We start from the raw sequence: 25,509 nt of genomic DNA, 5'->3' as shown, positions 1-25,509 counted from the left end.
CTGGCTCGCCCCGGGTTGTTACAAAGTCGCCCCCCTGACAATGCGCCCCAAACAATGTCGCCCCCTAGCAAAGTCGCCCCCAGAAAATAATTTAGGCTACAATACTTATGGTAAACATGGTGGTAAACAAATATAATTAAAACATTTTCAGAAAAATTCTGTATGAAGCAATGTGCAGACAATTTTGTTTACAACACATCATCGAAATGTCTAGTTCTGAACTTTTGAAACCCTTATAAAACATTTAGCTTTCCACCATTGTATCCTCTATTAGAAACAGGTAGTCTTACGCTTTAACTGTAATTCTGTAATATTGCTATTTAGCCTATTATATTTATATCGTCTCGCGCATGCTCGTTGTCAGCCGTCACTGTTTGTTGTGGATTCATTATTTGTTCCTCCCTGAATCAGTGAATGTCTCACTTGACTCAAATGTTACACCTGTAATTAATTAATTGCTATTAAGCCTATAATATTTGTCAAAGACAGGTCCAACGTTTATTTAGTATTTGTTTAGGTTATTCGCCGCCCGCCGCTCAGCTGCTTATACTTTTCTTTTGTGGGGCCGCTTTACAGGGCGTTTTTTTTGTTGTTCAAGAAATCAACGGGTTTCTTCTTCAGAATTTACCACGCTATGGCAACAGGATAAGATTATAACAACTCAAAGTAACCATAGAGCAAGGACTTGTCCTTGCTCTATGAATTCACGATATAGCTGACGAAGATTTATGATTTTTTACCGAAACGTTGTACGATTTTAAAAATGAAAACAATCTTTGTGCCCTTTGAATATAGTAAAAAAAACATACGTGGTGATTATCGGTTATTTTGGGAAACCACAGACTGCAATGAAAAAGTTGAAATCTTTTTCAGAATTTTAAAAATAATATCCAAGGAAAGTGAGCAAACCTAAATAAACCACTGGTTAAAAGACTAATGTGATCAATATTCATTTTTCCGAAATACGGCAATGCCATTGGATAAGGAACCTAAACATTTTGACGTCAACAAAAGCGGTGACACCCCGCCACCACACCGCGCCGCTATCTAGGATTTAGCAGTGCGCATGCGCGAGTTGAGCAGCGCCATTTTACAACTAATAAGAGGATATGACTCGATGCGTAGTTCTTAATTTCACCAAGGAAAGGTAAATCTTTTTTGTTTTAATTTTCTCCTGTCGAAATGCATTTCCGTAAACTGCTGGCAATTCGTGCATGGTAATCTTTGGTTATTTAGCACCTAAAATACATGTACAAAATCCGCTCAATTTCCTTCTGACGATTTCCGTGCCCAAAACACACTGTAATGAATGCGTATTCTGTTCACTGTGTGCCACTCACTGTGGTGGTGCTACAGTAGTTTACAGGACCTGCCTTACCGCATGGTATTCAGTAAAGAGCCAAGACACAGGAAGAGTAAGTGGGAGCTAAGTAATACGATGCTCAAAATTAAAATCCCATATTCCAAATCTATTTAGGAAAAGTTTCCGTATGGCGCCACCACTTTTTCATTCGAAATAAAATAATATAGTATCTAATTTACCTGATTGATATATCCCTTTTGTAAAAATGAGTGAAAAAGTGGTGGAGCCATACGGAAAGTTATCCTCTATTTAAATCATACAAAATTATGAATATTATTGATTCTCATGTTCCTGCTTATGTCTTCATTACCAGACTATATGGTGTCACCTTCAATTAAATATCCATCCCCCCACACAAAATGCTTAAAATGCTTTTACTTGCACAGTATGCGTATCTTTTATGCCTTGAGTTTATGTCTGCACCTGCTAGTTTGCACCTCAACCAATGTGCGAGTATACTCCAGAGGAGGTTTCTGCACAGTATAGGAAGATGAGATGATGATGATGATGATCTGAATAAATAATTAGTACTGCTTCTTCCTTGGCCCTATGTCTATCTACTCCAAGCCAGGAGGTGAAATCGTTTTTTTGAATAGAAATACGTTTTTATGCGGATATCCTTTCCCCCATTTGTGTCACTAACCGTAGCGGGCACATTGGCCTGAAGAGCACATTCACTCGAATGTGCTGTTAGTCTTGGTGTATCTCTAGCAAAAACATTGTCTGCTCAATGGTTGTATATATCTGCCATCTCACATCTGGCGTTTATTGAGTTTCGTCTATAAATCTCGCATTAGGTTTTTCATACACGAATTGGGTTTTTCCATTTTTTTTAAGGATGCATGTCGTTCACGCACAGAATGGTTAAGTCCAACTCTGTTGCGGCTCAGCGGGTCATCAATTATTTGGGTTGGGATTATTCCACTCATAGAGGGTGTTCTGAGTGGTGATCGGTGATCTCTGTGGCGCGGAGCCAATGGAGGGGGTTTTCGTGATAGTTGAGTATTGCAACACTACTAGATTATGCACATTATCGATATCGCTCAGCATGCCTAGTCTGTTTAAAAAAATTGACTTGTCTTACAGTTGGATATCGTGCGTACCATACAGCCGTCAAAGTGTAGTACGAATTGTTTGAACTCCCATTCTTACACTCGTGACAATCGTGACAATGTGCACCGTTAAACTTCATTATAACATCTACTTTTGTAGTTGATATATAGGGCCTACTGGCTCTCTAATGGTTCATTACAGAAAATGATATGAATCACATCTAGTTCTTATTAAGTGAAGTTCTTATACTTTATTTGTAGATGTATTTGAAGATGCATTCAAGATGTTTCAAGACTCAAGATCGGATCTGCACATCAAGCTTGCAAGAAGAAGATTGGAATCAGGTCAGTGTAGATCCCATCCAGAAATGGATCCAATTGTAACAATGAACTCTTAATTCTGTAAATCTATACTCTTTAGTAAACAATCACAGTGCTAACTGTTGCTTCAGTAAATTCCAGTAATGATTGATGTAAAATGACAAATTCCTATGATATGACAATCAGGGTTTGTAAACGGTTCTGCAGAACTCGTGCAGCATCAACTTGTAAGTCCACTCAAGATGAATGGCCTATTTTTAGGTGTTCGGGTTATTCTCCTATAAATAGCTTCGTTTTTAGTCTATTTTCAAGGCGTTTTCAACTAACATTTCTTTTCCGGTTAGTTAGTCTCTTCTTCAGTCGTCATTATGCATAAGGCTCCAACCACAAAAGCTATTTTGACAATCTATACATCATATGAAAGGGCTTTAAGTACGTAGTCTGTTTTCAAGGCGTTTTCAACAAACATTTCCCTTCCGGTTAGTTAGTCTCTTCTCCAGTCGTCATTATGCATAAGTTCCTATGCCCTCAACCACAAAAGCTATTTTGACAATCTACATCATATGAAAGGGCTTTACGTACGTAGTCTGTTTTCAAGGCGTTTTCAACAAACATTTCTCTTCCGGTTAGTTAGTCTCTTCTCCAGTCGTCATTATTCATCAGTTCACATTTCCTCGACCACATAAGCTATTTTGACAATCTATATATCATATGAAAGGGCCTCATGTACTTCACAAAAATGGGTAGGTTGGTGACCTTCTCTTGACCTTTTGACCTTTTTAAACCGGCTTTGAAAGGGCATTATTTAAAGGCTTTTAGGTTGAAATGTACACTTTTTGATGCTTTACCATAAAATTATTACACATCGAGAAAACTGTTTGGTTTTGATTTCTTTGCAATTTGACGAGCTATCAACAACACTTTTTTTCATTGATTCAAACACTGACCCAACAATAGCCGAACACCTAGTGTTTGTTTCTACAAACAGTATATCTAGTTTTTTATTGTTTATGTATAACCACATTATGTTTTTCGAATGGACCATGCAATACTACATATAAAATAGTATCAACAAATCATTGAGGTCTTAAGAAATCTACACTTTATTGATATATCCAAATCATTTAATTGACTTCATACAATGGCTTTTGTGGAAATTGATTTAGTCAGAGAATAGACTCTGAATTGTAGAATCATTTAACTACAAAAGTACTTGCCTTCAGCTCGTACATTCCATAAACAATTGTTGTTGACTTTTCAGGAAAAGTATGATTGACTTTTCCTGAAATTCATGTTATGTTACCACTTTTGTGCTCTCCCCCTCTTTCAGAGATAGGTAGTCTTTGTGCAGGAAAAATCATCATCTTAACTATCAGCACAAACACAACATGTGTACCAAATGGAGATACTGGCTGTGGGAGACAGAGAAATACTTTATTAGGCCTGAAGCCTTTTTCAGTTGAAGCCCAATTGATCAAATGAGCCAATATTTTCACAGAATTGTTACTTTGTGTATGTTGGGATACACCAAGTGAGATACTGGTCTTTGACAATTACCAAACGTGTTCAGTGCCTTTAAGTACATAAAATAGGGAAAAAATAGAGAAACCTAAAACAACATGTCATTTCTCTCAGTGGCCCTTAAACCACCAATTACATGAAATGCCTTCTACAAATTGTATTTCTTATGAGTTGGAACCGATATCACACAACACAAAAATGTCTGTTTGAAAATTTGTTTTTCATTGGTACTTGAGCCGTCACTCAAATCATAGTAATTTAATTTGTTCTCATGATTGATAAAGTTAAAAAAAAGGATTATGCAAGTTGCCAGACACACGAGGCCTGAAGGCCACTTCAAGGTGTGAGCTACAATTATTTTTGTCCAGAGGTCGTTGCCACCTACTCCTAGGGCTGAAACAGGGTTAACCCCTTTTAAACTCCATATGGATGTAGGCTTGGGTATCATCAGTCTGAAACCTGGCCGGTAGGGCAGAAAGCACTACGTCCCCAATTTTACATAGCAATAAAGACATTTGTAAAGTGCATAATAATGCAACCAAGCCTCTCTAAGTGCGTAGCTAGAACAATAAAGTGTATGTCTGATTTTTCTACATGTATATTTGATATCAATCTGCTTCCAAACAAGTAGTGTAAATAATTATTAAAAGTATACATTATTCCCATTTTTGCTTGTGATTTATGTATCTAGTAACTTTAAATGAATGTGTCATACAATGTAGTTACAATTCAGCTGTAATTAATCTATTGATCTATCTATCTATCTTTCTTTCTTTCTTTGAACCTGTTGATCAAAGGAGCCGAACAGCCAGCCACAGCGCTTTCCTCGAAATAGATAATAGTTTAAAACTTAACTGGAAGCTTAACTGGAAGTAAAGGTCAAATGGGGTCACACTCTGTGTAGCTTTTGTTTAAAAGTATGCAAAGCCCATGCGATGATTTATAGATTGTACAAATTCATTGTGTGGTTTATGTGTTATGTTGTTTTTATTTATATAAAACTTTTATTTAATGTGTTGCAGTACATAATGTAGGATTTAAATTGACCTAGACATGGGGACAAAAGAAGTAAACAACAAAATTAAAGACAATGATTTGAAGATGCACAAGGAAAAGTACATGACCAACTTCAATACAGATGACTCAATAATGGTGGAGGACCAAGAGATCGCCAGGGTCAATGAATATAAATACTGTACCAAACAGTAAAACTGAACGACATCACAAAAGATGAAGCATCAACCAGGAATAAGACAGGATGGAGCTCCTTTGGACGACACAGGAATATTTTGTAATATGAACATACATGTACATACATGTTAGCGAGGAGAAAAATAATAGGATCAGTGTGGGCTATCAACAATAACTTATGGAGCAGAAACATGGACAGACAACAACAAAACTGATAGAACATAAACTCTGCACACCAGCAATTGAGAGACTAGTGCTGCATTTCTTAATATAGAGACAGGATTAAATGCACAGAAACAAGAGAGAACAGGAAAATATGAAAAAGCTTATATGGAGATGGGATGGATACTTTACCCTTAGAACTAACAATATATGGACAACAAGAATCATGGATTGGCAACCAAGGACAGGGAAAGGGAAAAGAGGTACAAGTAGATCATCACAGAGAGATGACATCATGCAGGAGCAACATGAACCAGAACTGCAAGTAATAGAAATGAATGGTATTTACATGAGGAGGGACATATCCTACACTGGATGGGTACACAGCCTAAGTGATAATCTTTAAAGGTACATATGTGACGTCACTAACGATGTAACTGAATAATTTTCATCTCTGGATACCTAACTAAATGTGAAATTTCTGTGGGAGATGCTGCTCACTGGATGTTTCCGGTATGGAATCGATAAACTGGAACTGAACGACTGTTTCCGGGTACCCATATACCTAGTTAACTGCTATGGGCTTACAGTGTACCAAATTGTTTTGGATGGTGGACTCCAAGAGTGGATAATGGAATGAAGACCTGTGTGGATAATGCTTATTGCGTGCGCGCTTCCAGGGTACAGTGTGGGCGAGGGTGCTACATGTATCTGCATTTCTGGTGACTTAAACATCATGGAAGATGATTGTATTGTTCTCCTTTAGTTCCATGGTCATTTTGATGAGTGCATGCTGGTTGTTCAGGTGTTGGAGGAACTGATGATCAAGTGTTGTCTTGACAAAACTGACATGAATGTTGAACTTGTGTTGGTGATATGGTGCTGTGTGAGGCCAATTGGGTGGTGGATCTTTGTGAGATGTCTGGCCATGTTGTAGGTTGGTGAACCCCTGGACAGGAGGGGAGCATCAAGATTGTGTATCTTGGGTTGTCTGAGGAAACGAGGGCAGGGGATTCAGAGAGCTCTAGAGTGCAAATTAAAATTACGCTTAATTGGTGTGCTAATGGCTTGAAACAAATGGAGCTGCTATGTGATCTTGCATTCAATATCCTGAATGGGGTTTCTTGTAGGTGTCTGTCCCTAACAAAACTCTAACCCTCATCCTAACCCTCATCCTAACCCTAACCCTAGTTCTACCCGGGAGTTCTATCACCCTAACCCTTAATGTAACCCTAACCCCTCACTCATGACCACACTTACCGACACAAACGACTAGGCCTACAACCGACCCTTACAGACACTAACCTTCACTTAGACACCATCTGACACCTGCAGATACCTACCAAAGAAACCCCATTCCAGATATTAAATGAAAGATCACATACCAGTTCCGGTCTTAAGCCTAGTGTTCGGTGCAGCGCGATGTGGCAGCTTTTGCTGTTGCTCTACTGCAAATGTCTCTGTCTTCTCTGTTTTCGTACTACATTGGTTGTCTGCATATGTGCATGTCGTTTTCAAGGTGTTTGAAGTTTGACTCGCCTGGAGAGTTGTGCCATCCCTTGTGTGGACAGGTGGGTCATTGATGTTGCAAGGTTGTAAGCAATCACTGTTTCTTCAACAAAAGAACTGGGTACAGATGCTGATTGCTGATGCCAAGATCAAGAGAGCATACTACTCTGACAAATTCTGCAGTGCCAATCCCAAGGACATTGTGCATCCTCTGACAAATTCTGCAGTGCCAATCCCAAGGACATTGTGCATCCTCTGACAAATTCTGCAGTGCCAGTCCCAAGGCAATGTGCATACTACTCTGACAGATTCTGCAGTGCCAATTCCAAGGACATTGTGCATACTATTCTTACAAAGTCTGCAGTGCCAATTCCATGGACATTGTACATACTACTCAGACAGATCCTCCGGTACCAATCCCAAGGACATACTGTATACTACTCCTGCAAATTATCCAGTGCCAATCCCAACTTACGCAAATTCTCTAGTGCCAATCCCAAGGACACTGTGTGCTAACGCACATTCTACAGTGCCAATCACAAAGGACATTGTGCATGGACGTCTCTGACAAATTCCCCAGTGCCAATCCCAAGGACATTGTGCTTAATGCAAACTCTCCAGTGCCAATCCCAAGGATACTGTGCTTACGCAAATTCTCCAGTGCCAATCCCAAGGACACTGTGCTTACGCAAATTCTCCAGTGCCAATCCCAAGGACATTGTGCTATGCAAACTTTCCAGTGCCAATCCCACGGACACTGTGTGCACACTGCTCTGACAAATTCTCTGGTGCCAATCCCTAGGACATGTAGGACTTTGTGCACACAGAAAATGTCTGCAGTGCCAATCCTAAGGACATTGTGCTTACGCAAATTATCTAGTGCCAATCCCAAGGACACTGTGCAGACTACTCTGACAAATTCTCCTGTGCCAATCCCAAGGAAATTGTAAACCAGAAATATGGTCTATTGACTAACTGTTGAATAACTCGCTGAAGATATTCTACTTTGAAAGCTGGAGATATTCTACTCTGAAAACTCATCCCTGGCAGACAAAGATGCCCTAAGAAGACCCTTTTTGACCAATTGAAGGAGGATACTGGATGCAGGTTCGAAAATCAACAGAGAAAGATGGAAGAATCATGTCAAAGAAAGCTGAGCTGATGAAGATGATGAATACATTGTATCTGTACCAACTGTAAAGCTAATGTCATGAAATAATAGTTACATTTATAATTAGTTTAAACTAATTAGTTAGTTTTCTTAATATTGACATAAAAAATGTCTTGATGAGAACCTTATTAATTACTTATAATAATCTTACAAGGTAATTGCATATCAAAACACTTTTAATACATGTATGTTATAAATCTTGTCTGAAGTATGATCCCATGTGACCTTTACTTCCGGTCAAATTTCAGAATTCAAAAGTTCATGTTTCATGAACCAAACTAAATTCATCTTTGGGGGACGATAAATCAATGCAAGCACATTGAGATAGGTATTGTGAAATGCGCGCTATAAAAGTTTTATTATTAATTTTATTTATTTAATATTACAAAAATCTGGAGAGCCATAAAAGTCCCAAATGGAAGCACCTTATGTTGTATTGAATAGGTTCACTGCGCTCCTTTTCTATTTCCTCTTCTACTTCCCCTTTTCTCTTTTCAAGGAACACCTTGCCAGTTTAGTTTTAGCTTTTGTTTAGTGTACATGTATATATTAGGAGCAACTGTACCTTGGAATGGTCAACACTTAATTGATGTCAGTTGGAGTATATACACACAGATCTCCTGCTGGCGGGAAAGGCGTATCCCCACACTGCGGTATGGGTACTGTAGTCGATTTCACAAAACGCTAGGATCAATCCTATCTCGAGTTAGGACGAGTAACCCGTCCTAAGTTATGATGGGTTCAATGCGTCCTACGTATTTGGATACGGAATTGAACCCGTCCCAAGTCCTGAGATTAATCCTAAGTTAGGAAGAGTTTGGTGAAATCGACGGCTGGCCTGGTGTTCTACAATACTCTTTCTGTTGTGTTCCTCAACCCTCTTACATGTATTGGTTATATTTTGTCCAGACTATTCCAACAAAGAATGCCACAGTGGACAGTACCATTTGTGGACTTGTATAAAGATTTTAGTAGTACTGCTGGTTTAGTGGGAATGATGTTTGAGGTTAGTGTAAAACAAGGTTGAAACAGACATTGTAAAACATTATCCTTACACATTTTTGTAAATTAAGATAAATGTCAGTAGATTTGAACATTTTTAAGTTTCCAATGAGGCCCAGAGTGTTTAAGGCCATTGGACACTTTAGGAAGAGAACAAAAAAATTCACAGATTTCTCTGACTTAAACTTTTGTCATTGATTATGTTTCAGTTAAATGGTTTACTCAATAATAAGTGTACATTCATAAGATTACTGATATGCAAACATATTCATTTAGCAGCATTCATTTGGTGTACGATCTTCTAAGAGAACAACATGCGGACCAAGAAAGGCCATCAGCAAAGCTCGATACTACACATGCGGACCAAGAGAGACCATCAGCAAAGCTCGATACTACAGAGTCTGGAGCACATTCAAATACATGTTCCGTCTCTTTCAACTCGGGAGAACTTTGCATCTTCATCAAAAGACAGCCATCATCTCACATTATCGTTACCATTGTGATTCTAAAGTAAATTCATCTTGCTGTTGATTGGATTGTCTATCATAGCTTTTACAGATTATGTCTTTATAGTGTAGTTGACGACTTTTTCAATGTTTCGGGTCTAATTGTTAACGGCACTGGAAATATTTGGTAATTGTCAAATACCAGTATTCTCACTTAGTGTATCCTTTGGGCTCAATTGGTCATCAAAGATACATAAGAAAATAATGGAGCCATTCCCCACAATGTTTCTTACTATCAACAGCTATCCATTGGTCATTAACAAGTCAGTTTTTGTGCTAACAATTGTTTTGAGTAATTACCAATAGTGTCCAGTGCCTTTAAGGTTCTTGTTTGTAGTTATGTTTATTGCTACAGTTTAAACTCTGTTTTGTTTAATTTTTTTTGGGGGGTTGAACAAAGAATTGACTAGAGTGGGATTCGAACCAACGACCTCCGGATTAACGTGCCGGCGCTCTACCAACTGAGCTATCTAGCCCTATATTGGCGGTGTCCCTATTTTGTCAATATCTTTGTTCGGGGGTGCCAGTCAGAAGCCATACAACCGTTAACTGCCGTGTAGCCAGGGATCACACCCAAATTACGATACAACCTGGGAAGCGGCAGCTAGGGGATCACCTTAAGGGGATGCGACTTAAGGTTGTATGGCTTCTGACTGGCACCCCCGAACAAAGATATTGACAAAATAGGGACACCGCCAATATAGGGCTAGATAGCTCAGTTGGTGGAGCGCCGGCACGTTAATCCGGAGGTCGTTGGTTCGAATCCCACTCTAGTCAATTCTTTGTTCAACCCCAAAAATCATTTACAAATTTACCCAGTCAGTTTCCCTTGTGGTTTATATTGTTTAAATTTTGTTTAATCAAGGGAGCTTTTACATAATGTCCATATCCTACCACCACTTTTCCATTCATTATGAAATAATTTTAAATTGAATTTACTCAAATGAGATAAGTTAAAAAGTGGTGGCAGGATATGGAAATTATTCCATATCAGTATACAGTGTATGCTTCCTTATTTTTATCTAATTTTGTGTACTTTGTCAAACATTATCTATCCAGTACAATGCCAGTTTGCTCAGTTAACAGTTAAAAATTATTTTAAAGGCAGTGGACACTATTGGTAATCATCAAAGACTAGCCTTCACAGTTGGTGTATCTCAACATATGCATAAAATAACAATTCTGTGAAAATTTGAGCTCAATCGGTCATCGAACTTGCGAGATAATAATGAAAGAAAAAAACAACCTTTTCACACAAAGATGGTGCGTTTAGATGGTTGATTTCGAGACCTCAAGTTCTAAATCTGAGGTCTCGAAATCAAATCCGTGGAAAATTAATTCTTTCTCGGAAACTTTGGCACTTCAGAGGGTGCCGTTTCTCACAATGTTTTATACCATCAACCTCTCCCAATTACTCATCACCACGAAAGGTTTTATGCTAATAATTATTTTGAGTAATTACCAATAATGTCCACTGCCTTTAACTGGAAAGTGTTTTGGTAATTGAAAGATAACATGTTTTAAACAGCTACCTGGGCGGAAGGTTTTTAACGGAAATGGTATTTAGACTTGTTTATTATGCACTTGTTGACCATTTTAATGTAATTTTGATATGTTTACACTTCTGAGTTTTTCGTAATTATCGATTAAAAAATCAGGCCCCAACCTTGAAAAACTAAAAACACTTCTGCCGTTGAGAGCGCGCGCCAAAGGACAATGCCGCTGACGTCATTTGTGGGAGTTTGCTTTGTTGTACCTCCACGCTGCAACAAAGCGGCTTTACAAATTTGAGCTCCCAACTATGACGTTTTAAGAGTGATTACGTAACGGGGCTTTTCGCAAATCTCTCAGAAAAGCACTGGATAAGGGTATTCAAAATGATTGTTTTTTTACACAATCAAAATCTATTTATAATCATATGACTCGATTTCCTTATTCATTGAAAACATTTTAAATGGAATTCAGCAAAGTTCACGACTTTACATTTTCGTTCAAGCAGGTCTTTAAGCTGTGTTTTGTTGGACATCATGTCTCTTTTTTTTGCAGTTGAGTGTAGATTCGCAAAAATAATCTACACTTTCATCAATATACATACGGTAGTTTATTTCATTTGAAATTAAAGAGCGTCGAATTCAAGTTCTGGTGGTTAATCATCGGAATGTGGGTTCGAATCTGATCATGGCACTTGTGTTCGCCCAGGGGTATAAACGGGTACCTGTGAGGTTAAGGGTTGAAAAGCCACTAGCACCATACTGCAGCTTAGGGCTGTATACTCCCGGGTAGCTGAGAAGGATTACAGGAATAGTATTGGCCCAATGACGAGGCCACTTATGTAAAGCGCATTGATACAGTTATTGTAAAATGCGCTAAACACTAAAAACTAGATTGTATTAAAGGAACAGACTGAGCAAACTTGTACTGGCTAATACAAAATATAGATTGATTTGAGAACATTTTTTAGGCCTGGTGAATTGTAAGGCACTGGACCCGTTTGGTAATTGTGAAAGACTAGTATTCTCACTTGGTGTATCCCAAAATATGCATAACTGTACAAACAGATAAAATTTGGGCTCAATTGGCCACCAAAAGTGCAAGGAAATATTGGAGCAATTTCCCTGAATGTTTTCTTTTTTTTTAACTATCAACAGGGAGAAAGGTCAGTTTTTATGGTACCAATTATTTGGATTATTTACCAATTATGTCCAGTGCCTTTAAGATTTTTGTTTGTGGTTCTGTTTATTGCTACAGTTTATACTCTGTTAAAATTTGTCAATCTGTAATTTTGTTTAAAAATAAGGGAGGTTTAAAATATAGAGGATAATGTCCATATCCAACCACCACTTTTTCAAATGTTTTAGATTGAATTTACTCAAATGAGATACTCCTTGTGGTAAAAAATAAGTGTACAATTGGTGGCAGGTTATGGAAATTATTCCAAGATTACAGTGTACAGTGTAAATGTTTCCTTATTGTTATCTAATTTTGTGTAATTTTTCAAACATTATTGAGTACAGTGCCAGTTTGCTCAGTTTACAATTAAACTATTTTAAATGGAAAGTGTTTTGGTATATCGAAAGATAACATGTTTTCATCTGTGTTTTGTTGGACAATGATCATGTTATCTTTTAATTTTTGAAGACGGCTATTTATCAAGTTGAACTATTCACTTTAGTTTGTAACGAATTGACAGTTGAGTGTAGATTTACAAAAATAATCTACACTTTCATCAATATAGTTTATTTCATTTAAAATTAAAGAAGGGTGTCGTGGTTAAGAGCGTCGAATTCAAGTTCTGGTGGTTAATCATCAGTATGTGGGTTCAAATCTGGTCATGGCACTTGTGTACACCCAGGGGTATTTTATGGGTCTGTGGGTAAGATGGACGCGTACGGCTTGCTGAGATATTATTCTGTAAAAGCATTGTGCACGACGCCATTATTTGGCAGTTTTTTATTTTTATTTCAAGAGGTCTACTTTCTCTAAACCATAACAGTTTGTTGGGTACCTATCTTTCTGAAATGAATAAATCAGTTCCGGTATTGTTATTTTAAAGTTTTTTTTTTTAGAAAAGTAATCAATAGTTTGAAATCAATAGAAGTTATTCTGGGACAAGGAGTGGGCCTTCATGTTGTGTATTCGTAAAACTTGAAATGAAGTTTAAATTGCAGACAGAACTTTATTTAAATTATATGTGTTTTATTTTGTAATTTCCTATTTATATTTTTTTCGACATTTGGTTTGCAATCAAGTGCTCCAACATTGGTGAACCGGTTGAAGTTGAACTATTTAACTATTTAAACAAGTGACTCGTGACTCTGACTCGGACTTGACCCAAATGATTCGTTACTCGGACTCATACTCAAACAAGTGACTCGGGACTTGGACTCGACCCAAATGACTTGTGACTCATGACTCGGACTCCGATTTGACATAGGTGACTCGACTGCAACATTGCTTAATTGTATCTAATTTTGTGTACTTTGTCAAACATAATCTACCTGGTAAATTGGCAGTTTGCTCAGCTTCAATTGAACTATTTTTACTGGAAAGTGTTTATGTAAATCGAAAGATACCATGTTTATGCATCCAACGTTTGCTCGTTACATGTAGGTGGGGTGGCACATTGAATCTTGCACATTGTAGGCCAACACTGAAAGAAAATTTATACTTCGGCAGTTCTTGCCCTCCTTTTTGGCATATAAAACCTAACTTAGTCTCATCATCTACTTGGGTATTTCTTGTTTTGTTTTTCTTTGCCATAACCAACAACTTTTCCTCATGTGTCTCTTTTCTAAAATGCTCTGCGGACGTTATGTTTTTACTGCCCTCTCTACTCTGCCAGTTGTTCCTGGCTACACTGCTTGCAGGGTTGCCAAATGCACACTGGTATAACCATGGAGCTATAGCTCCATGGTATAACTCACTCAGTCTATAACAGTCTTGACCTCTCTGTCAGGGCATGCAAAAGACTATCTATCTCTGCAAAACCCTGTATGAACTTTTTGTCATAGGACGCAAGGCCCAGAATCCTTCATACTCTTGGGGACAGGTTAACCTTCTGTAGTCTATACAGAAACGTCATTGTACAACATTGGCAGTCTACAGGCTATACGAGGGTTCTATCGCACCTCTTTTCATTATGCCGACAACCTGTCTTTGTATCTCTCCTAAGGCAGTCAGAGTCCCATCTTGGTCTCTGTTTTACTGGCCTTGCATCTCCAGTGGTTATGTGGTGTTTCATAACATCCGTCCTACCTTTATCTTGACCCCACGTCTTCGAACTCTACTAAACACGTCCTGACTGGAACAGCTTATTCGTTTTGTACATTGTCTGTACTTCTTGTAAATAAGTCTAGTAAATGCAAAGACAAACCCTGCTTTGGCTCACTAGCCTCATTTGCCTTATTTTTAATTGCCTCATGTTCCACAGTGGAAATTAACCCACGGTGATAGTTTTTCGAGCCACTATGGAATCATCTGGTTCCCTACTCTACAAGTGATCTGGCTAATACTACTCTCTTCCTTTATCTAACCCTCTAGTCTATTCTCTTGTGATAAATGTCTGTCCTCATGAGCTTTCTATACTGAGCCACTCTGTCCTGGCTTGTTATGTTTAACTCTTTAAACGATCCAAGCACAGCAGTCTTCATTTCTTTCTCTATTTCTCTGAGAATTGAGTAGATCCAATGGCAGCCTCAGCGGTTTGCTCATTTGAGTGGTCCCTCCATCGGAAGCTTGATGAAGATACGCAAGTAATGAGAACAACTGTCATGGGGTGATCAACATGTAAGCGTTGTTTTGTGATGAGGCATGCTTGTTTCGGGTATGTTGGTGAAGAGAGAGACAACGTGTACATCAAAACTTACAACAATGTCCGATTGACTGAGGTAGATGGTGACGAAATGACTTCGGTTGGTGATGTGATGCATTGTGAGGCAGCTTGAGACTAATGGAGAGAAAGGAGCTGGTTGGTGATCTTGTGCTCGATGGCCTGGATAGGGTTTCTTGGTAGTTGTCTTTAAGTGTCTGTTAAGAGAATCTCAGTCACCTTGTTCGTAGTCAGAGGTGGACATGACCACAGTGGCGGTTCCCTTGTTGGCTGACGTGTGGATGGATTGGTCTTTAGGTATAGCTCAGATGGCAGCATTTTATTGCTTGCGTGTGTTAGGTTTTGGTAGCTTTGAATTCTTGATGGTTTGAAGGATCTGGATTCGGACTTCGTTAGGATAAGGTTTAGCATTAGGATTAGGGTTAGGATTAGGGTTAGGGTTAGGGTAACTTTGATAGTGGATGTAAGTTGTTCAGGTGTTGTAGGAACTGATGAAGTGTTGTCCGGACCATTGAACACAAGATCACTAACCAGCTCCGATCTCTCCATCAGTCTCAATCTCCCTCACAAAGCATCACATCACCAACCGAAGTCGGTTCGTCAACATCATTAAGGACATTCACCTCAGTCAGTAGGAGACTTTCCAACGCTAGGTGGCAGCAGACATACCGGGTAAATTTCCATTGTTTACGTAGTTCTGAACATGCGCATAATTCTGAGAACAATGGATTTACCCGGTAAGTCTGCTGCCCTCTATCGTCCCAGAAAGTCTCCCATTGGACATTGTTGTAAGTTTTTGATGTAGTCTCTCTATTCACCAATGTACCCATGAAAGAAGCATGCCTGATCACCAAACAATGCCAACAAGCTGATCCCTCCATGACAGAACACACAAGCCTCAGTCCTCAACAAGTCAACAATCTAAACCACTTTCAGTCTGTCTTTCAAGTCCTCTACATAGGTCAGCAGAATTTCCAACTGCAATCCTCTCATGACCTTTTCCATAAGTCTCTTAAAAGTAGCTGGGTCATTACAGAGCCCCAATGCACACATTTCCATAAGTATAGCCCATTTCTCTCAACAAATACGGGCTTCTGACAGATTCGTTTTCTAAAGCAACCAGCTTAATAGCCCCACGCCAAAACTAGTGTCGAGAGCCACTCACACAAGGGTAAAGAAATGTCTCACTCTTTGGATGCGCCGTCAACAACATAAATATCTCTTTCTTTGGCTGTGCTGTCAACCACAGAAATATCCCACTCTTTGGTTGCACTGTCAACAAAATAAATTTATATATCTTTGGTTGTCAACCACAAAAATTGCCAAACTTTTGGTTGGCCCATAAACCACAGAAACTTCTAATTACTTTGGTTGCACCACGCCGTCAACCACAGAAATTTCTATATCTTTGGTTGCACCGTCAACCAAAGAAATGTCTCACTTTTTGATTGTCATCGTCAACCACAGAAATGTCTCACTCATTGGTTGTCGCCGTCAACCACAGAAATGTCTTATTCTTTGGTTGCCCTTACAACCACGGAAATGTCTCACTCTTTGGTTGCCCTGTCAACCACAGAAATGTGTCACTCTTTGGTTGGGCTGTCAATCACAGAAATTTCTATCTCTTAAGTTGTGCCGTCAACCACAGAAATGTCTCGCTCATTGGTTGCCCTGTAAACCACTGAATTGTCTTGCCATATCAACCACAGAAATTTTCATCTGTTCGGTTGTGCCGTCAAATGCTCTTTGGTTGCCCTGTCAGCCACAGAAATGTCTATCTCTTTGGTTGTGCCGTCAACCACATAAATGTATTGCTCTTTGGCTGACCTGTCAACCACATAAATGTATCGCTCTTTGGTTGCCATGTCAACCACAGAAACTTCTATCTCTTTGGTTGCGCCGTCAGCACAGAAATTTATATCTCTTTGGTTGTGCCGTCAACCACAGAAATGTCTCACTCTTTGGCTACATGGTCAACCATAGACCTTATCGCAAATACCAATGCGCAAGCGCAGACTGTTGAATGAGGTGCATTGTGGGATAGATATGGATCAAATTTGGATACCAGCAAGACCACAATGCACCTAATTCCAAGCTTTACGCGCGCGCCCCGGTATTTGCGAAAAGGTCTATATATATGTATCGCTCTTTGGTTGCGCCCTCAACCACAGAAATTTCTATCTGTTTGGCTGTGCTGACAACCACAGAAATGTCTCGCTCTTTGGTTGCCCTGTCAACCATAGGAATGTCTAATTCTTTGGTTGCGTCATCAACCAAAGAAATGTATCGCTCTTTGGTTGCCCTGTCAACCATAGGAATGTCTAATTCTTTGGTTGCGTCATCAACCAAAGAAATGTATCGCTCTTTGGTTGCCATGTGTCAACCACAGAACTGTATCGCTCTTTGGTTGTGCTGTCAACCACAGAAAGTATCGCTCTTTGGTTGTGCTGTCAACCACAGAAATGTATCGCTCTTTGGTTGTGCTGTCAACCACAGAAATGTATCGCTCTTTGTCAACCACAGAAACATCTTTCTCTTGGGTTGCGCTGTCAACCTCAGAAATTTCTATTTCTTTGGTTGTGCCGTCAACGACAGATATGTCTCACTCTTTGGTTGCCCTGTCTACCACAGAAATTTCTATCCCTTTGGTTGCCCTGTCAACCACAGAAACGTCTCACTCTATTGGTGCTCTGTCAAACAGAGACATTTCATTCTCTTTGTTTGCGCTGACAACCACATAAATTTTTATATCTTTAAATTTGGTTGCGCTGACAACCACAGAAATGTCTATCTCTTTGGTTGTGCCATCAACCATAGCAATTTTCTTTCTCTTATACTCTGGCAGTTTTGGTCAAGTCGATGATGTGACAAGTTTGAGACATTTTGCATATCTAATGCAACATTCAGGGGTTCCGAATATTTTCTGTATGGCAGGACATAGTTCTTTTTGGGCTTGATTTTTGTAATGTTGTTTGTTTAACTTTTTGCTGTAATTTAATTTTAGTGTCTGTTGATGTTATTCGTAACATTGTTGGTTACAACAAAGGGTTTGAGTAGTGGGTTTATGTAGTTAAAGCCATTTTCATTTCAAGCTATAATTTTCTTTGTCACTGTAGTTTTTTTTTCTAGTTTAAAGACACTGGACACCTTTGGTAATTGTCAAAGACATGTCTTCTCACTTGGTGAATCTCAACATACGCACAAAATAACAAACCTGTGAAAATTTTAGCTCAATTGGTGGTCGAAGTTGCCAGATAATAATGGAAGAAAAACACCCTTGTCACACGAAGTTATACAGTATAGCTTATCCGAGTCCCTGCAATAAAATAAGTATTTGACCCACTGCATCATTGTCATTTAAGGCTGCTGATTGCAGCATTTGCCATTATGGGAGTAAAATTGCATATGAATTTTATGGTAGGCATTTAAAAATCTGTTTAATGGATTGAGTGTCACCTAATATGTTCACTAATTGCACAATCATGGAGAAATTCATTGTACAACACTCTCAAAATGGCGCAACAAAGATTTTCCTGATCATCAAATTTAAGTTCTGGTGGTTAGGTCATCGGAGTGTGTATTCAAATTCCGGTCGGGACACTATAAGTGGGTACCAGCTAGGGTAGAGGTTGATACTGTGTATGAAAAGCCCTTAGAGCATAGGGTTGCCCAGGTTGTATACCCCCAAGGGAGCTGAGACAGATTAAAAGAATGTTATGGCCAATTGACCAATGCAATAATGTAAAGCGCCTTGAGAGGGTTATTGTGAAATGTGCTCTATATAAGAACTAGTTATTACTACAAATATTATTATGACATCATGTCGTTTGGGTCAATAAGTTGTTTTATCATGTGTTGTATTCTTTATTTATTTTACTTATCAAATAATAAACCTCAAGGTAAACAGACTGGGCATTTTTTTCTTTGCTCAATCCCAATATTTTTTTTGTTTTACTTGTAGGAATCCTTGAGAAGATGACACTCTGAGATGTGCAGGAAGATGTGTGGGGAGGCAGTCCACCTGCAAGGCCTCCCCTGAAATGGCTGCTGAAGAGACACGAGTACATAAAGTGCTATAGAAGCTTTACTGTAGTGAAATATTTGCCATCATCCTGCAATACACACACGGTAAGTTGCAGTCAAGTTTGTTGTTATTCTATCTTTAAATAAATTAGCTTACGACAGGGCCCAATTTTATGGCTCTGCTTACCGTAAGGACAGAATCAACACACGTATTTCACGGGTTAGCGGTGAATTTTGGCTTCTGCGCGTGCGTACTCCCTGTTACTAGGCATTCTACACTTACAAGGCTAGGGCAGAAACTCTGCGCTTGCTCATAAGCAGAGAATCGTGATCGTTAGCACAGAATTCTGCAGTAAGTAGAGCCATGAAATTGGGCCCAGTACCGCTAACAAAAAAGTTTTACTGAACTCCTGTATTTGAGATTTGCGTCCAGAATTAAAACAGTTTTCATTTTAATGATTTTGTTGTGGCATGTTATGGCCACATTTCTGCGACTGCCTAGTGCCCAACTTTATGGTGTGTGCCAACCAATAATGTCTGTAGGTTTGCATGAATATATTCAGGGTGTTTCATTGTCACAAATTGAATGATTTCACTGTTTTTCTTTATCAGAATGCCTTGTGCGATCATAACCCCAGCGGTGCGTTTTGGCGGTTGTAACCAATAATTTTTTTGGTTGAATTAGCCAACGGTTAATCACAGGCCAATAATCAAAATTTGTATTGGTTACTGTCGCCAAAACACACCCCTTGAAGTGTAACTTTAAAATATCATATATTGCATATTTAATTTAATCCTGTGATTGATCCATCTTATGGTGAAGACTATACAGAGCGTACTGTAAAAAGATGCATCAAGATAGAGCTACTGGTCCCCTCTCAATGTTTTTCGATCTTGCGGAATGCTAATTGCATACAGTTTTAGGTCATCATATAAAAGCATGATTCATTTGAAATGTTTTGCATCGAAACACAGGCAATTTGACACCCATGTACTTTAAACATAAATGTTTTTAATAAATGGATTAAAGGAGCACGTTGCCTTGGATCGGTCGAGCTGGTTTTTGAAAAGTGTTGTAACCGTTTGTTATAAAATGCATTGATCAGAAAGATGTTTTAAAAGTAGAATATAATGATCCACACAAAGTTGCCTCGAAATTTCGTAGTTTTCTTCATACCTCGTCGACAAACACCATCGGCCATTTATGGGAGTCAAATTTTGGACTCCCATAAATGGCTGACCGTGTAAGTTCACAAAGTAAAAGGAAACCATGCAACTTCGACGCAAATATGTGTGGATCATTGTATTCTACTTTTAAAACATCTTTCCAACAATATGCATTTTATAACAAATGGTTACAAACGCTTTTTATAGACCCACTCGTCCGATCCAAGGCAACGTGTTCTCTATACCAACTGAGCTATCTAGACCTATGTCGGTGTCCCTTTTTTGTACATACATCGTTTTAAACTGTCGTGTAGCCAGAAATCATATATGACACAGTTGGTAGAAATGTCTACACATTAATCTGGAGGTGGTTAGTTCGAGTCCCACTCTACTCAATTTTGTTTTTCAACCCAAATTTTTTTTCTTTACAGGTCTAAAAGAGAAATGACAAGACAAGCACATAAGAAAATGAGATGATGGAAAACCTCTTTAGTTGTTTGTGTTCTGCTCAGATGTTGCCTAGCGACAAGGGATGCTCAGGTAATACTGCTCAGAATTATTATCACAACAAATCCTTATGTAAAAGATAAATCGAACATTGAAAGGGGCAGCAGTGTAGACCGACTCATGAGCAGGCCTGGAATTTCATGTTGGAAGGGCAAGGCCATTTGCATTTTGCAAAGGGCACTTCAGTGGGAAACTTTTGAAGGCACCAAGGCCAATACATGGGACAATGGAGACCGATGGTCTTCGTAGCAAGCATGTTATTCCAGGCCTGAGTGCAGATGCTATAGGGAAGGTATTTTGATGGTGTTTATATAAAACCTTTGATCAAAGTTAATTGCATCAGAACAACCATGTCAAATCTGCATGTAGATCCTGCAAATATTACGAAAGTGCCCCATGCGAAAACTGTGCAATTTTGTCCATACATTCTTGTTATTTTAACCATGTCTGATGGTGTATAAAAAAAAAAGTAAAATCTTATTCAAACTAGCTTATGTTGGCCGACTTATAAACGCCCATTTTTTTTATGGTCAGTTGACCATATTATTTGAACCGGGAAATCTATTGTGCTGCATGCACAGGCTAGGCAGGCACCTATACCGTGCTATGCTTTGAATCCCTCATGAAAATATATGTAGGGTACTTTAATCTCCCTTTCTGGGGGATATTGTGTAATTCCTGATTCCAGACCTTTTGTCCTTAATTTACAAATGATGGAGCAGGTTGCCATCAATGTATTTGGCTCAATGAGAGGTTGTCCGAATGGTAAATTATTAGTATTAGATTATCATCCTTAGCCTTGGCCAAGGTTTTACGATTAAGAGTGAACTCATACCTTTTTTTTAAAACACAAAACAGAAGTAAGTTCATTATGTTTCCATAATAAAGCTGAGGGGGTGGAAAGTCTTGATTACCTACAGAGGTGAGGTAACCAATAATTATTTCTACTAGTTATTTGTTTTTCTTTGATTTTTTTATTATCTTGCAGTACTTTGATAACATCTTCTCCACATTGGGAGAGATTGAAAGAGAACAGGTCGTCGTGTGCCCGGCAAAAGGACGTAAGGGAAAGTTCCCGGCAGAAGGACGTAAGCAATTTATGTTAAAATTTGTGTTTCAAGAATTATGAGCGGGAAAGTTTGGTAAATTTGTTGCCATGCAAAAGTCATTCTAGAAAGGTTAAATTCTGCATGGGGAATGGGGAAACATGTCTTCAGGGTAATTCTAGCAAAAGAACAAACAAAAATGACATATTTTTCATGTCAGGAGCCATTTTGTTGCTTACGTCCTTTTGTTACTGGGACGAACTACTTTATGTTCCCGGCAAAAGGGCGTAAGGCCTTACGCCCTTTTGCCGGGCACACGACGAGGTGATGAGGAGGGTGACTCCAGGAATGCGGCCCCATTACAATGTGAGCATGAGGCGACCACGGACACATGTTTATGCCAGACTGCAACACTGTATTAATGAAACTCAATGCATGCATCAAGGACATTCACCAAAGAGCCACTGCAAACACGATGATGCTTAATGCTGCAAAGCATTGGTTCTTCATTTTACATCAAGATTTTCACAACAGCCACTTCCAGTCATTTCCATCACGGTTGTTGATGTGAAACCACTCAACGAAAGCCAGAAATCTCTGTGCAGTTATGGATGAACATCTACATGTATCACTGAAGGCCCATGTCTCTACCCTATATGCCGCTCTTAAATTACTGTCATCCAAAGATGTTTTAAGTTTAGAAAATAATGATCCACACAAATACACCTGGAAATTGTTTGGTTTTCCTTGGCCGTCTTGAACTAACATGATCTGCCATTTTGGCAGACCATCATTGTTCACAAAGTATTTGGAAAACCTCACAGTTTTTAGGATCACTTCTTCCCTGACATGTAAAAAATTCCGAGATTAAATTTTGAATAGTCTACCAACTAGTAGTTTCAAAACTAGCTAAACTTAAAACGTGAAATTGCTGACAATATGATTGAAATTAGAAAATAATTTTCCACAAAAATATACCTAGAAATCGTTTGTATTTTCTTGTAACCCTCCTGAACTATAACACAACCTGCCATTTTTGTTGAAGCAAATTCATGACTCCTCAAAATGGCAGACTATTTTAGTGCACAGTATAAGTATTATGAAATTTTTGACTCCACAAAACACAAAGTAAAAGGAAAACCACACAGTTTTGAGGCACCTTGGTGTTGATAATTACACACAAATCTAAAAGCAATGTGTCTCTTGAAGAAGGTTTTGATGACTATGTGATTGAAATTGTTGAAATTTGAGATGTGATGAATTTTCAACAAGGTTTGATAAAAAGTACCGAGTACGACTTTTTATTGTTGAATTATCCCACATGCTTAAAGGGGACACGTCGCTTTTGAGTTGGGTGTTACTGTTTTGGGCTTTAGAAAGTGCTTGCTGTGAAATGGATATGGTTGAAAATATGTTTTAAAATAAATAAATAAATGATCCACACAGATAAACATGTACCTGGAAATTGTTTGGTTTTCTTTTTATACTCTCTTGAAGTAACATAGTCTGTCATTTTGTTGAAGCAAATTATGGACTCCTAAAAATGGCGGACTATTTTAGTTCACAAAGTAAAAAGAATTTTTGACTCCACAAAACACAAAGTATCAGGAAAACCACACAGATTTGAGGCACCTTTTAGTGTTGATAATTATACACTACTTCCAAAACATGTTTCCAACCAAGGCCCTATTTCATAAAGCTTTTAGGCATGCAGAAAACACCTCTTGACAAACTTATTTGCTATGTTATTTTGGGTGGAAACCTGTTTCTGTTAAGCAATACTTTTCTGTGCTGAGCAAGTTGTTTTGCTTTTATGCTTTATTTAACTGGGCCCATATTCATATCATACATGTGGGCAATTCCACACTAATGGACCAAAGGGATAACTTTGTAAGACATGCATCTTTTTTTGTTAACCACAATCCTCATCTGCTTCTGAATGTACACAGACCAAAATACATGACAACAAACTTAATTTTGTGACTATCCAACATTCCCTTTCCATGTCGCACTTTTTTGCCCATTAGTGTGGATATAATTGCCCATGTACATGTAACAAATAATGTCATAGTCCAAAGCGTTAAATCTGACAGCAATGTTTCTCTTGGAGAAGGTTTTGATGACAATGTGATCGAAATTTGAGATGTGATGAATTTTCAACAAGGTTTGATAATAAGTACTGAGCCTGACTTTTTAATGTTGAATTACCTCACATGCTTAAAGGGACATGTTGCATTTGGGTTTGGTGTTTTGTGCTATAGGAAGTTCTTGCTATGGAAAGAATAGGCCTACATGGTTGGAAAGATTTTTCGATTTTTGAAAGAAATGACCCACACATAAATGTACCTTAAAATTGTTTGGTTTTCTTGTTATACCCTTCTTGAGCTAACAGTACAGTCTGCCATTTTGTTGAAGATTATTCTGGACTCCTCAAATTAGCAGACATTTTAGTTCACAAAGTAAATGGAAAACTTTGCAGTTTTGAGGCAAATAGTGTGAATGATAATTTTAAAACATGTTTCCCAATTAGATTTATGTCCACAAACACTTCACAGTCCAAAGAGCCAAATATAAAAGCAATGTGTTTCTTAAAGGTTTTAATAAATAATATTATTGTTGAAAATTGAGATGTGATGAATTTTTACCAAGACAAATTTTGATTTGTGTACTGAGCCTGACCTTCTAATTGAATTGGGTACATTATACAGTTGTTGCAAGCTGTGACGGGTCCATGGCGTTTTGTACACCCGAGGGGGGAAATGGAATCCGAGGCGAAGCCAATCAAGTAAAGCAATACTTATAATGAGAAATATTTCATAAAAATTAAGAACCATAAAAATATGTTTGGGCTATCATTATATTTAAAAAAGAGGTATGATAAGATACAAGTAAAATTCCCCTATAATAAATAGTAGAAATTTTCTTACACAAACTGCAAAGGAAAGTTCATTTTCTAACATTTTGTTTCAGTTCACCTGAATTATGCTTTAGAAAGATGTCTTTTTTAAACGGTGATTATTATTAACTTCTGAGATAATGTCCAAAAATCATTCTCATTGTTATTTTAGTTTTGCACTTAGAAACCCATTATTAAGCTTTCCACCAAGTATCCACTATAGAAACAGTTAGTCTACGATTTGTTGTAAAATGTTACATCTGTAATTCAGTAATTGCTATTTAGCCTATTAATATTATTTGTTAAAAAAACCAAAACAGATTAAGTATTTGTTTGGTGTTAAAATTTAAATTGAGCGACATTAATTAAAAATAATTAACAAAAATTTGAACTTTGTGCATGGAGTTTATTATTATTGCTGACTTTTTTCCTCAAGCAGACTTTAACTTATATTCTTTCCAATACAATAATTAAGCCATTACCGAAAGAATATTTAATTTCCACAAAGTATCCACCATAGAAACAGTTAATTATTTTCTGGGGGCGACTTCGTAAGGGGGCGACATTGGCCGGCGGCGACATTGTCAGTAGGCTCTACTTTATATTCTTTCCATAACAATATTAATTGAATACACATTGTACTACCGCAAGAATCCTTACTTATTTTCTGGGGAGACTTTGCCAGGGGGCGACATTGTTTGGGGCGACATTGTCAGGGGGCAACTTTGTAACGACCCGTGCGA

The 25,509-nt window shown here is 38.2% G+C and overlaps 1 long non-coding RNA gene across 1 annotated transcript; it reads left to right on the top strand.

The window, feature by feature from the left end:
* Positions 1–19: 19 nt before the first annotated feature.
* Positions 20–22,790, top strand: LOC117291212. Its single transcript, XR_004519143.1, has 6 exons — positions 20–1,415; positions 2,677–2,760; positions 19,089–19,255; positions 20,749–20,857; positions 21,813–21,860; positions 22,195–22,790. It is a non-coding gene; the product is annotated as an uncharacterized LOC117291212 (long non-coding RNA).
* The last annotated feature ends 2,719 nt before the right edge of the window (positions 22,791–25,509 follow it).

This window comes from Asterias rubens, chromosome 6 (assembly GCF_902459465.1).
Source record: "Asterias rubens chromosome 6, eAstRub1.3, whole genome shotgun sequence".
Taxonomy (NCBI): Eukaryota; Metazoa; Echinodermata; class Asteroidea; order Forcipulatida; family Asteriidae; genus Asterias; species Asterias rubens.
Note: the sequence above shows the minus strand (reverse complement) of the source record. Positions and strands in the feature narration are given on the sequence as shown.